This window comes from Caloenas nicobarica, chromosome 3 (genome assembly GCF_036013445.1).
Source record: "Caloenas nicobarica isolate bCalNic1 chromosome 3, bCalNic1.hap1, whole genome shotgun sequence".
In the NCBI taxonomy this organism is placed as follows: Eukaryota; Metazoa; Chordata; class Aves; order Columbiformes; family Columbidae; genus Caloenas; species Caloenas nicobarica.
Window position 1 is genome coordinate 14500452 of NC_088247.1, and position 13934 is coordinate 14514385.

Here is a 13934-nt window from a genome sequence, read left to right on the forward strand (position 1 = left end):
TTCATTTCACTTTGCTTTTGCTTTTGAGAAATGCCTTGATCAAACCATCTAGGAGTTCATTAGATGATAAATCCTATTATTGTTTTAAATAACATTTTCTATTGTACTTTAGATCTGCTTAGAACAATAATCCAGCAAGGCCTTGAGAACTTTCAGCTTCTTTTTGAGTCAAAACACAACAACTTTCGGTGTTATCAGCTCTCTAATTTGAATTACAAATTCATTGAGCATCAACATATTATTTACAGTGAGGAGATTGACTCAATTTGGATTCAAAAATAAATGCATTTATGACCACTTACTGTCCATATGCATTTCTTTTTTTAATTTTACTTTTTACCTAAGAGTATATGTACATGAAAACTCACCTGAACCAATGTTGGGAGAGAAGATAAATTAACTAGGACAAAAGAAATATAACATATGTAGTCTTTCTTGCTCAATGAATAAATTTGAACATGATAAGTATCAGATTATTCCTTAGATTTTTTTATTTTTTCTATTTCCTGCATTACCCTTAGATGACCCTTTAACTGTCAGATATTTATCAGAGGTTATTTTATCGAGATAATGTCAAACACATGTGAAAGTCAAATAGCATTTGTTTTCCTGTGTGACTAATATTAGCAATCAGAAATGTAGCATAAAACCTATTCATGGTCCCAGTAAGATGGATTTGCTGCTGATGGCAGTGATGTTATTTGCACAGTAGTTGTTTTCTCATGGAAGCACTGCAAATATGCCCACATCTGTGCATTCAACTTCATGACCTTATCATCTATCAAAAATCTCACCAAGTTTAACTGAGATAACTCTTAACTTTACCTCTCAGGAGCAATTAATGAGTTCCTGAGTATACTCTAAGCTGCAGGAATAGGCAGTAATGTAATCTATGCAGACCAACTCTTGGATAAAAGCTCCATCAAAGGCTGGCTACATTATTCACAACTAGGAACAGTATCTGGAAATGCCTTAGCACACGGACTCATTGCAATACAAGGCACCAAAAAAGGACTCTTTCTAAAATAGAGCTCATTCAATCTGGCAGCCAGCCTGGATGCTGCCTCTCTTTCTTCATCCCAGGAGCCTCATCCAAGGTTCTACGTTATCCCTGCTGATATGCAGTTATTAAGAGAAAATATGGTTCAAATGTTAATGTAAACCTAAGAGAGCCTTTCCATAACTATAAATGAGACAAGATTTGCAGGTTAAGGAAATACTTTATCAAGTGACAAAACCAGTTGATTTTTCTGATACAGCAAGCATTTCTTCAAGTCTGAAAGAAAAGTGACAAATTTCAGACCTAAATGTCAGGTTTTGATAGTTTTATGAAGTTTATTGGTTAGATTATTGAGAGAAAAAAGTAGGTTGCACATTTGAAGTGGGGAGGATTTAAATAAGGAGAGAGTTGTGGTGGTGATTTTCTATGACAAAGGGAGCAGAACTTTTTTTAACATACAGCAAAGAACAGGATGCAGAGCATATGGGCATTAAGAGGTAGAATAAGAAAGTGTGAGAAAAAGGTTATGATATGTCACAAAACCGTAACTTTATCAAGCCCATGATTTGGCATCCACAGGATCGATGTGTTTGAGTTCTCAGGTGCATTTTCCCAAGGATTTTGTAGCTCTCTCTAAGAGTAAGAGAACAGCAGTTCAGTGGATATTTTTCAAGATGTAATTTTCTACTGATAAATGACTGATCCTTTGATCAGGATGACTTGTGTGATTATGGTGGACCTGGAATGTGTCCCCCAACCCCAGCACCTCTAGTGTTTGGCAGTCAGGGCCATCCCCTCAGCTGCACAGCTGTGTTTTGGCTCTGGTCCTCACCACTGCACTTGGTCATGCCCCTCTCCTGCTTGCTGCCATGATGTCCTTGTTGGACCTTTGACCTGTCTGCCACAGCAAGAGAGTCCAGCCTTGCAGAGCTGTGATTGACACTGGTCCACCAACCTGGGCCTGCTCTGCTGCTCTTGTGGGGCTGGGGGTTGCACTGGGGGTGAAGGCACCCCTGGCTCCCCACACCTTGCCCCTGACCCTGCCCAGCACTGTGCCCTGAAGCTCCCTCATAGGCAGCCTCTGCTTGTCGTAAGGGGATGGGGTTGTTCCAGCTGAGAGTTTTTTCTTTTTTTTTTCCCCACCACAGTAGCTGGCTTAGCAAATAATGGCAGTTCTCTGAGCAGATCTTGCCCTGTTTGAAGTCCTAGATAATCAGGACTATAACTGCACTATCATACAGTGTCATTTCTTTAGATCTTTCTCTCATGGCTGCATCACATAACCGGGTCAGTGCTGAGGCATTTCAATATCTTAATTTTCTATTCAGCTTTGACCAGCAGCCTTTGTCTTGAGGCCATGGTAGACAGTCTGTTCTCCCACTCTGAGTCTGAACCAGTTTAGTTTCTCTCCAGGTCTCTGTTCTTCTTTACCCTGGACTCAGAAACTCAAGTCGTTTTTCCTTTTTGCTTGCCAAAGCCATAAGTGTCAGGGAAGGCCGTCAAAGCCCAGCCTGAGAGACCTCCCCATGGTCATTCTTAGGTCTACAACTCTTCCTCTGAATGTAACAGACTTGCCCAACCTCTAGACACCTGTCACATTTTTGCCTGATCACTGATCCAACCACAAACTCCATCATAATAGACATCACCTAAAGAACAGAGCAAAAGCTTGTTAATAGGAATGAGATCTGTCAAAATACTTTGTGCCAAATTAATTTCCATATCTAGTTGCATTTGATTCAATATTTATTTTAGGGCTAAATTTGTTTCTATCACTTAGTGACTAATTAAAAAGAAACCTTAAGGCTCCCCTGAGATGTCATGATGAAGAAAGGTGCCCAAGCATCCTTCTGGAAGCTTCTTCAGCATGTTATTTCTACCCTTTGCCAGGGATGATCTCTCAGACATTGTACAGACTATTTGCAATCCAAGGGCATTTTTTAAGCCCACCCTGATATTTCTATTCTGTTAAAATTGATACCCATGAGTCATATTTTACAAGACTTGCCAATCTCTGAAAACATACTGTGGGAAATAAACCAAACCAACCAAAAATGACATATATCAGGAAAGAGAATAGAGCTCATAGGGAATGGGTCATAAAGTTGAAGATCTGAGACTTGACGGAAATAACCTGAAAATCTACAATGTACTTAAGTACAAGAAAAAGTGGTCTGTGTCAGCAAGCATTTTGTTTCAGGAAATGACAGAAGGGAGTCATAAAGTTTGCAAAGTGCTACTGAAGAGGAAAGCAGCCCCCGGTGCCACACAGATAACTGATGCTTAAACAGCTGTTAAATGTTATGTTGTAGACTGCAGCCCTAATAGAGAATATTCCAACTAGAGAGCATTAATAATACAAAAATATTTGCATCTTTATCCATTCTTTCAGCTGGGGATCTCTATGTTTTATATGCACCATGCAATAGAGCTTCAAAATGCATTAGTAATACAGATGCACAATTGAATGCTCTTCGTGTAGGCTGAGATAAATTTTATATCAAATAGTCAAACTAAAAGTTACACAACAAGTACTAAAAGAACAGGACTAAGCTTATTGATTTTTCTATACTGCATTCCTATGCAACAAACAAAAAGAGGCTGTAATATGTTATTCCAACAAGAAGTTCAGTAGGATGGAATGTGATGACCAACTTACTCTTAAAAGTGTGGCATTTACTCCCTGTGTGTAAACTTTTGATATTCAGATGTGCTCAGAATCCCAGTATGTTTATAAAGTGGGTTTTTTTGCTTGTTTATCCTCCTTGTCAGATTATTTTAATGGACAATTCTAATTGTCTGTGTATTTATTTGTTATAGTTGTATTTTATTGGTAGCAATAACAATAATCATAACACTCAGGGCACACTTAAGTATTTTTTCTTTTTTTCCTAACTGAACACTATGCTTTATGAATACCTTTCTCAAAATATTTAAACACCCTCAATGCTGGCTGGAATACTGTCTTAACTGCTTTAAGGACAAGACAACGTGATATGTTGTTTACATTGCTGGTCCTTTCAGTTACAGATTCTCTTTCCCTATACATGAGATCCTTCAGACACAACCTTAGCTGAAACTGAGTTTAGTCATAAACTCTTCCCAGTCAAGGAAGAGAACAAGGCACTTCCTCAGGAGAAGTGACCCCACCTATCTGAGCAACCACCTCTCAGGCCTACATCTTTCTGTGGTTGCAGAGAAGTGAGATGAATCTAACATAAATTTCCAACTAATCTCTAGCAAAATGAGACACTTTCTCACTTCTTCCCTCCAAATGACATCACAAAATATGGTAATGAAAAAAAATAATTTGGAATGGACCTATGGAATGTGGAATTACATTATGGCTTGTAGAGTTATTGTAACAGGAAATTTAGCTGGCTAAGATTTTGCTCAAAGAAATGAGCCATTACAAATCCAGTTTATAATGATCATTGGCACCACTGCTGAGGTTTTGATCTTTGCTTGCATAAAAGGAAAATTTTGAAGATTCATGGAGCTGCCATCTAGTCCCAAACTATCTGATTTTAACAGCTGCAGAAGCAACTTTATTTTGCTTCTGTCTCTGCCATACCTAAGGGACCACCTTTGTCACACCAAGTCCTCCCATTCAGCAAAGAGAGGATTTTGTACGGAATTCATGAAACATCAAACTCAGAGTTTCCAATCCTTCAAATTATGCTGCTCTGTTATGGACAGGTGAGACTATTACCATGGGCGTCCGTGTAAGCAGAATTGTACTTCCTTCATCAAAGTGAAAGAAAACCAACTAAACATTTTTCCTTTTCACTGTAATGCTTAAGCAATTTTTAGGCCAGGAAATCCCCTGTTTTCTGTAGGTTTTCTTCTCAGATTTCTCTAGTCTTATATTGCATATTTGTCTTATGCAGTGTCTGAGTGTATAAACTGTTATTTAGTGGACAAAAGACAATTTTATAAATAATATAACATACAACTACAAATACATGTTTATACTAGTGTATCAAGAGGGACCAATGTTAAGAGAAAATCCACATGAACAGAATATTAGGGTGTTTTTCAAACCTCTTTGAGATTCAGTACAACTTCTTTCTAATTAGATGTGTTCTGTATATGTACATATAAATTTTGTAAATGGCTTTAGCATGCCATATATTCTTGTTTTAATTATAATAAATAAGAGTGATGTTTCGAAGAGTGAAACTTTAATGTTAAATTCAATTTAACAGTAAAATGAAATCAGCAAGAGACACTGGATATTTCTTAGTGAAAAGCAAATGAAATATAATGTACCGTAAAAGTACACAGAGTAACAAGAGAATTCTAGATTCTGTCCAGGACATCAGAAGAAAACAAAAGTTTGAAAAGAAACAGAGCTCAGTTTGACAAGAGCATTCAACGATGAAGGTTTTATTTTCTTTTTCTAATTTATTTGAAGAAAAAATAATTATTGCAGCCGAAATAGCAATCTTGAGAAATATGTGTTGCATTATGAGATGGAGAATTTGTTCCAAGTGAGAAAATAAAATGACGAGGAAAGAAATTCTTACCACAGCTCAGAGTGATATAGTTTACAGACCAGAGATGGGGACAAATTCAAAAGATTCGTGACTTTCTTTTTTTCTTAATAAATAAAATAGATTTAAATAATTTCTAAACTTTTTCCATAAGGATTGTACATACTTATGAATGAAGAGTTTTCTCAGATAATTTTTAATATGTTTTAAAATATATTTTCTGCTTTTAAAGGAGCTTTGCAACAATGCCCAGAGCAAATCTACTATTAAGCTAGAAAGAAAGACTGAAAAAATCCCTTTAATAATGAAATGAGAAAATCAGCTTTTCAAGAAAAAAGAACACATTTGTTCTGTTATTTCTAGGCTAGAAGTATTAACAATTTGAAAGTTGGCTTGTAAAGGTATGGTTTCTCACACTGAGTTAAGATAAAACTATTCCATAATCCATCTCACCAAAACATGTGATTATGGGGAATATACAAGTCAGTGCTTGGTTTTGGAAAAAGATATATTGCTTGGTGATTTGCTGCACTGGGAGAGGAACATGTGGCTGCATTGTGCAGGAGCACAGAAGAGACTGGATTATGACACGGTGAGTGACAAAACCTCTTTCATTCTGAAGACGAAGACTTGACTTCACCAGAAGAACATCTGGATTCAGTCTGAACAGGGTCAGTAGTGGGTGTTCTCCCTCCTACTGACTTTAAGTAACACCCCTCCCACCTCACCCTCTAATAAGTTACCTGCTTTGAGTAATCATTGTGGATTCAAGGGAACTATTCACAAAAGAAAATATTCTGTCTATCATATAAATGGTTTGCAACATTTTTATTTTATGGTTATGACAGCCTACTGGGATGTTCCATTTTCTTGTTCCCTGCTTGTTAATTCCAGTATAAGGAGTGAACTGATTAATGACCATAGTCATTACAGAGAAATGGGGGAGGCCGATAGGCAGCTAGATTGATAGATAGATGTGTCAGTTACGTCAAGTTATCATTCTCTGATGTATGTGAACACTGGAACTAAGTGAAGTATCAAAATGAATAATTACAGGCAATAGCAAAATAAAGACGTGCACCTGTAAGTTTATGTATCTACGCATATCTTTTTGCAGATCTATGTTAGAAACATAGAATTTCCTGAGTTGGAATGGACCCACGAGGATCATCGAGTCCAACTCCTGTGCCTGCATATGACAACTCCACAGATCGCACCATGTGTCTGAGGATGTTGTCCAGTCTCTTCTGGAACACTGTCAGGCTTGGGGCCGGGACACCTCCCTGGGGAGCCTGTTCCAGTGCTCCACCACCCTCTGGGTGAAGAACCTCTTCCTAATGTCTAACCTAAACCTCCCCAAGAACATATTCCTGCCATTCCCTCAGGTTCTGTCATTGGTCACTAAAGAGAAGAGTTTGTCACCTACCCTTCTTCCTCCACTTGTGAGGAAGCTGTAGACTGTGATGATGTCTCCTCTTAGTCTCCCCTTCTCCAGGCTGAACAAACCAAGTGACTTTAGCTGCTTCTCATACGGCTTCCTGTCCAAACCCTTCACCAACTTCATAGCCCTCTTCTGGACACTCTCCAGTAGCTTTATATCTTTTTTATACAGTGCTCCAGGTAAGGCTGCACCAGTGCAGAGCATAGCGGGACAATCACCTCCCTCGCCCAGCTGGCAATGCTGTGCTTGATGCACCCCAGGACACAGTTGGCACTCTCAGCTGTCAGGGCACACTGTTGGCTCATGTTCAACTCGCAGTCGACCAGAACCCCCAGATTCTTTTCTGCAGAGCTGCTTTCCAGCATCTCATCCCCGAGTCTGTAGGTACAGCCAGGGTTGCCATGTCCCAGATGCAAAATCCGGCACTTGCTCTTGTTGAACTTCATGCAGTTGGTGATTGTCCAGTTCTCCAGTTTCTCCAGATCCCTCTGCAGGGCCTCTCTGCCCTCGAGAATGTCGACAGCTCCCCCCAGTTTTGTGTCATCATCAAACTTGCTAAGCAATTCCTCAAGTCCTGAGTCTAAGTCATTTACAAAGACATTGAAGAGTGCTGGCCGTAAGATGGATCCCTGCAGAAACCCGCTAGTGACTGGTCACCAGCCTGACATAACCCCATTTACTAGAACCCTTTGAGCCTGGCCCATCAGCCAATTGTTCATCTCCCGTGTTGTGTGTTTACCTAGCTGTATGCTGGACATCTTGTCCAGGAGGATACTGCGAGAGACAGTATCAAAGGCTTTAATGAAATCCAAAAAGATCACATCAACAAGATTTCCTTGGTCAACTAGATGGGTAAACTCGTCGTAGAATGAAATTAAGTTGGTCAGGCAAGACTTTCCCCTCATGAACCCGTGCTGGCTGGGACCCATGACTGCGTTGTTGCTCAGATGTTTTTCAATAACTCCCAGAACAGTCTTCTCCGTGACTTTGCCAGGAACAGAAGTGAGGCTGACAAGCCTGTAGTTGCCAGGGTCATCCCTGTTGCCTTTCTTGTAGATTGGGACAATGTTTGCCAACTTCCAGTCATCTGGGACCTCTCCAGATTCCCAAAAGCACTGAAAAATCATGGAGAGATGTCTCACCATGACATCAGCCAGCTTGGATGGCTGATTCATCCTTGGATGAATCCCATCAGGCCCCATTGACTTGTAGGGATCTAGCTGGAGTAGTAAATCTTGTACAAGTTCCGGATTCATTGGGAGTTTATCGTTCTCACAGCCATGGCTTTCTAGCCTGGGGTTATGGGTCCCCCAAGTCCATCATTGATGTTGAACACTGAAGTGAAGAAAGCATTAAACATCTCAGCTTTGTCTGTGTCCTTGTTAATAAAGTGACCATGCTCATCAATTAATGGGCCGATGTTATTTCTAGTTTGCCTTTTGCTATTAATATATTTTAAAAAGCCTTTTTTATTGTCTTTCTCAGTACTGACCAGCTTCAATTCTAATTGAGCTTTGTTGAATTATGTATATGTGTGTGTGCAGAGAAGTATGTTTACACTATATATGTGAATATATATGTAAATGTATATATTTATAAAATATCTTTTGAATATATAGAAAATATGCATTAATAGGTTCTGTATGTATATACATATACACACACATTAAATACAATAACTGTCTAAAATTGTATTAAAATATGCAGGTTTTCTTTTTTTACATAAAACCTTGAATATTGGTTCAGTCCAGCAATACACTGAGCCCACTGTCCTTTAGTCAGTGCATAGTTAAAACTGAATGTAAACATCATAAGTATCATCAGATCAAACAGACATTTGATGTGCTTTGCTAGAAAGTGATGTAAGCACTAAATGTGAACCCAAAGTGTTCTGTAACTTGTCCAAAACTTTGTTAACTTCAAAAGTATATAACTTTGTTTTCTTTAAAAAAAAAAATCTATTTTTGCTGAGAAAATATCCAAGCTACAGGTTGCTTTCATTTTACAGCAGATGCTTAAGGGTTTTATTAACACCTGTATCTATAACAAAATTAAGTCCAGGTGTTTTGAGCTACAAAAGAGAAGAAATTAACTTTACAGGTAAGTGGAAAACAGGTTGATATCAATAAATTTTGTTTAAAAATTGCATCTGTTGATCTGTTTTAATGATGCAGCATATGCTGCTATTGATCTGAATGTTGCATTGAATTATTTGTCATGGTGTTTTACAGTGCTCAGGGAGAGGGAGTAACTTACTGGGGATGCCGACCCCTAAATCACATTGGTTTGGATATAATGAGAACAACTTATAAGGAAAGCAATGACATCTACTGTCTACTCCTCTGTTTTTATAATCTTTTCTTAGAAAGGAGTCATTAGATTTGGAAATTTAGTATGCTTTACCTGACAAAATGTTTTGAATGACCTAGAGAATCTCAATCATCACCTGCAGCCTGTTAGCTGCACAGTTATTCAAAAGGAAAATGGGGCCTGTCAGAGGTTAATGAATTAGGTTAATGAGAGGAAAATACTGCAATAAAATAAAAGTTGTGACCAGTCTTCATAAAAATGGCAGGGAAAACAAAGAAGTAGAAAATAAATTTTCAAATAAAATCTACTGCCTGTCTAGATTGTGTGAAAGTTGTCAAATAGACAAAGAAAAGGGTCGGGAATATAACTTGAAGACCAGTGAGGCTGAGAAAGGAAAAGCAGGTAAAAATCTTATGACCTAGGATGTAATGCATTATATTCTAATGACAAACTCAACACATTTAATTTTTTGATACTGATATCAAAGATAAGTAGTGTTTACTCTTGGAGAGATGATCTGGTGCTCTTCAAGGTCAGTGGAAAGCCTGTTATGAAGTTCACATGTATTAAGCCTGAAGTTAGCAATTTGACATAAAATTAGTAAAAGAAGGACTAGAATATTTAAAAAAAATTCTCACCTTTACTTTAGCTGAGATCTTTTAATAATCTGGTTGCTCAGTTTGGTGCTTCAGTAGGAACAACATTCTTCTGAAATTCAGGCCTTAAAGTATTCAGCAATAGTTGAAAAAAATATAGGAGAAGTTTTGGCCCTATAAGAGTTTTATAATTGTCTGAATTTGGACCAGAATATTAAAGATGCTTTATCCCCTCTATTGCTTCTTGGTTTGTTTCTTTCCTTTGCTTTCACTTCTTATTTCAGATACTTTGCTTTTAGGATTAAAAATATACAGAAAATTGACCCTGTTCTGACCTGATTATCTCATAGCTGTGAATCCTGTATTCAGGGAATTCCAAAAAGTATATTTTCTAACACAACATCGAATTAATTTTTTTTTGTATTTTTCAAGCATATTAAGTTAAATGCAAATGTGAATGTCATAGACAACACCGTATATATAGCAATAGTGTTGAGCTACAGTTTTATAATAATTTCCACGTAAAGGTCTTTTTCAGTATTAATTTTAAACTATATATAACTCTGAAAAAATATCAGTTTTCCAGGCTTTAATTTTCCATGTGTGATCTCATTTTGTAATGAACATCTAACATTTTTTGTTTGTGTGCTCTTTGTTTTGTTTTGTTTTTCCTTTTTAGTTTGAGCTAATTTTTTTATACTTCTTTGAAAAGAAGGATGAAGAAATAATCTCCCTTCACATTAAAAACCTTCTTACAGTGTTGCTTTTAAATAGCTGTAATATCGATTTTTAAATAGGCTTAGGGAAAAACATACCAAACTAAACAAAAAAATTCAGGAAAATTATTACCACTTATCAACAATACCATTTTCATATTCCACAGAAAATTGTCTTCTTTATTTTCATGGCACTATTAGATTAAGCAAATAAGTTCATTCAATTATTCCTTGCGTATCTGTGGAAAGCAGCAAATTATTTTCTTAGCTGCTTTTGTCAACATTTTTTATTACAGATATTTTCCAGTAATGTTCAAACTAAAAAGTTTGAAGTGTTTCATCCATATATTTGTTGAAAAATGTTACTTTGGCCTACAACTATTTTCCACAAGAATACATTTTCTTGTCTGGACAAAGTGTATACTTTTGCCTTGGCTTTAGTGCACATGACCATTGCATGTGTATCTACAAAACAGAAGGTGTAATGGAAACTCTGGAAGATATTTTTTTTCCTAGGAGCCTTTGGAGGTTCTTGAATATAGATATGCTCATTGCCTTTTTGTTTTCTTTGACAAAAAATTTCCTTTGATTAACTAAAAGCATTGTCTCATGAGAGGTAATAGCTGGTTTTGAATCCACTAAAGTTGAAGATTGTGATGATACATAGCACGATTATGCTTTTCGTTGCTGGCAATAAGTCATGAACATTTTCTTCAGTGCGTCTTGAAAACTGGAAAGATGGTAGTTTCGCACTCTGGACTGGTGTGAAATAATTACTGAGGGGGCATAATATTAAAACTAATTATGAAAGGTACACTTATTGATAATAAAGTTATATCCGCATCCTCGGCACATAAGGCAGCTACTCAACATGTAAGGAATCTGCTCTGTGATGCTTCCCGCTCCCCCCAACTTGGCCTACACTCTTGGATGTTAGTGTGTGGGGGGAGCCCAGTGTGCTGGCACCAAAGAGAACAGAGGGTGGAGCAGTGTGAAGACACCACAGCCGGGCTCTGTGTATGAGGCAGGTACAGGAACTAGATGGTACTGTGCACATAGTTGCAGTCAAATAAGAGACACATATTCTATTCCATCCCAAATGCTAGTTGCTGAGCTAACAGTTCATTCTATGGGTGAACTTAGCTGATTATAATCTCATTATAATACCAGAATACACCTCCATCCCGAAAGATACCCGCTTCCATCATGCGTCCATGCTCGCTTGAGCATGCTCTCTGAATTATTTTAAGCCTGTATCTTTAAAACTGAAGCAAGAGAATTTTACACCAGTCAATAGCAAAGATATGTATGACTAGAATCACCCAAGCTCCACTTAAATGTAGAAAATAGTATGAAATACCCTAACAACAGGGGAAAGTTAGGGAAGACACCATAACTGAGAAGTCAAGGAGACAGCATCGCAGAATTCTGGGATCGGTCAATGGGCTGAGCCTATCTTCTTCCCCAAAAGTAGGCTTTTGGGTAAGATTTGCACACTTGGCTATACAAAGTGTTCTCCTGGGAAACTTAGATTTCAAGCTTGTGTTTGTAATCACATTAGTAGCACTATATAGTCGTCTTAGAATATATATGTTTGGTAACAAAGTCTCAGCTAAAGTGTATTTTTGAAATTAAAGTGTATTTTTGCAAATATAGTGTATTTTTGCAGACAGTGTGTTTTATGAGTGGCAATCTAAAGAACTTGTACCTGTTGCTTTAATAAACCTCATTATTTGTGAATCTAGTAGTGAGAATTTCTCATTGTATGCACTCAGACTTATGGTAAATATTATACTATTTGTGAATCTGTGCAAGCACTTAAATTCAATGACCATGACCCGACCCTGCACTTTTAGTGAGTCTGTAATCATGTGAATTTAACGTAATGCTGGACTGGCTGTTGAGCACAATCAGACTTACAGAGCCAACTCAAGGTCATTCGTGTGTAATTTGGCATCACTCAGAAGCTAAGTTTAGCCAGTCCTAGCCCCCAATAAAATACAAGCTGGAATGCAAAGGGGTTTACTTTCTGCTAAATTAACCCTTTTAACACAACAACTGGTTGTGTAGTGACCCATTGTGTTAAGTCTGTACAACGGGCCCTGGAATGATTTCCCAAGCACTGGTGCACACCTCAGCCACACTATAGATTTGTGGTGGGATGCAACACAACTGCATTATCCCTCCCTGCTCTCCACTCTTGTCCTCACATATCTCACGTAAATGCAGGCATTAGACTGGAAGGGAACTATGTCCCATGTCAATAAGAGTCTATCCCAGTCCAGATGATCATAACTATGGAATGTATGTTGAAAAACACTTACTGTACATATAGAAATAGCAGTGGAAAGCAAACAGCTGTTTTATTTATTACTCTACGGAAGCTATTTTTAAAATCCAAGAAACAGTACAATGAATGAGATCTTCTATACAAGGTATTTAAATAATGCTCTAGAGCTGCAAGCTGTGGACATACTGAATTCCAGAGTAGAGTTAAAAATGCTTTAAAATTCTCAAAGCGCATTCCCTCAGGACATATAAGCAATCTCCTTTGCAGTTCTGCAAATGCAATGTTCCCAAATGCACTGCAACTGCTGATTGTTCATGGCTTTTCTGTGAGAGAAATCTCACATTTCTCTTTCCCGGCACCATTACTCCAGAGTCTGCTGGAGCCCTAAATGGGAGAATAGCCAAAGTTTGTAAATCACAAAGTGACAGGTTTTACCATAGAGACGAAAATGTGCAAAGACCTCTTCCATATCCGTAATAACCATAGTGGGGGCCATTCAATTAGGCATAACTTTTTATTGCTCCAGCAGTAAGATAAACCACAGATTTACTGTGGCATGGTGCTCCTCCCCTTATGTTCTGGTGATGGGACTGTATGAGGTTGGACACAGCAGGGAAGAACGCCGAGAAAGACCACTATCCACCAGCATCGTTGGTTTAACAGCAGGGGTGAGTCCTGAGAATTTGTTAACAAAGGATGCCCCCTTCTGTGATGGTATCACTGAGCACGAGGCCTGTAATTCTGAAATATTGGAAATATAGGCTTACTACTAAAAAGCTATGTAATAAATTAAAAGGATTTCCTTATCTGTATTTTAAATCTTAATCTCTGAAATTTAGCATAATCAGGAAACAATATTTGAATAGAGAAAACTTTATAGAGTATTTTCATGAACTATAATTCGAATTTGTACAGAGCAAACATAGCTTGAAATATTTTTTATTAATGAATAGGTCCTAAACATTTTTTTTTTCCTCATATGATTGTATTGGCTAATACCATATTCTGGAAACCAGAATTGATTTCAGAAGTTCAATTTAAATCTTGGCAATCCTTCAAGAACATTAAAAAGAAATTTAATCCTT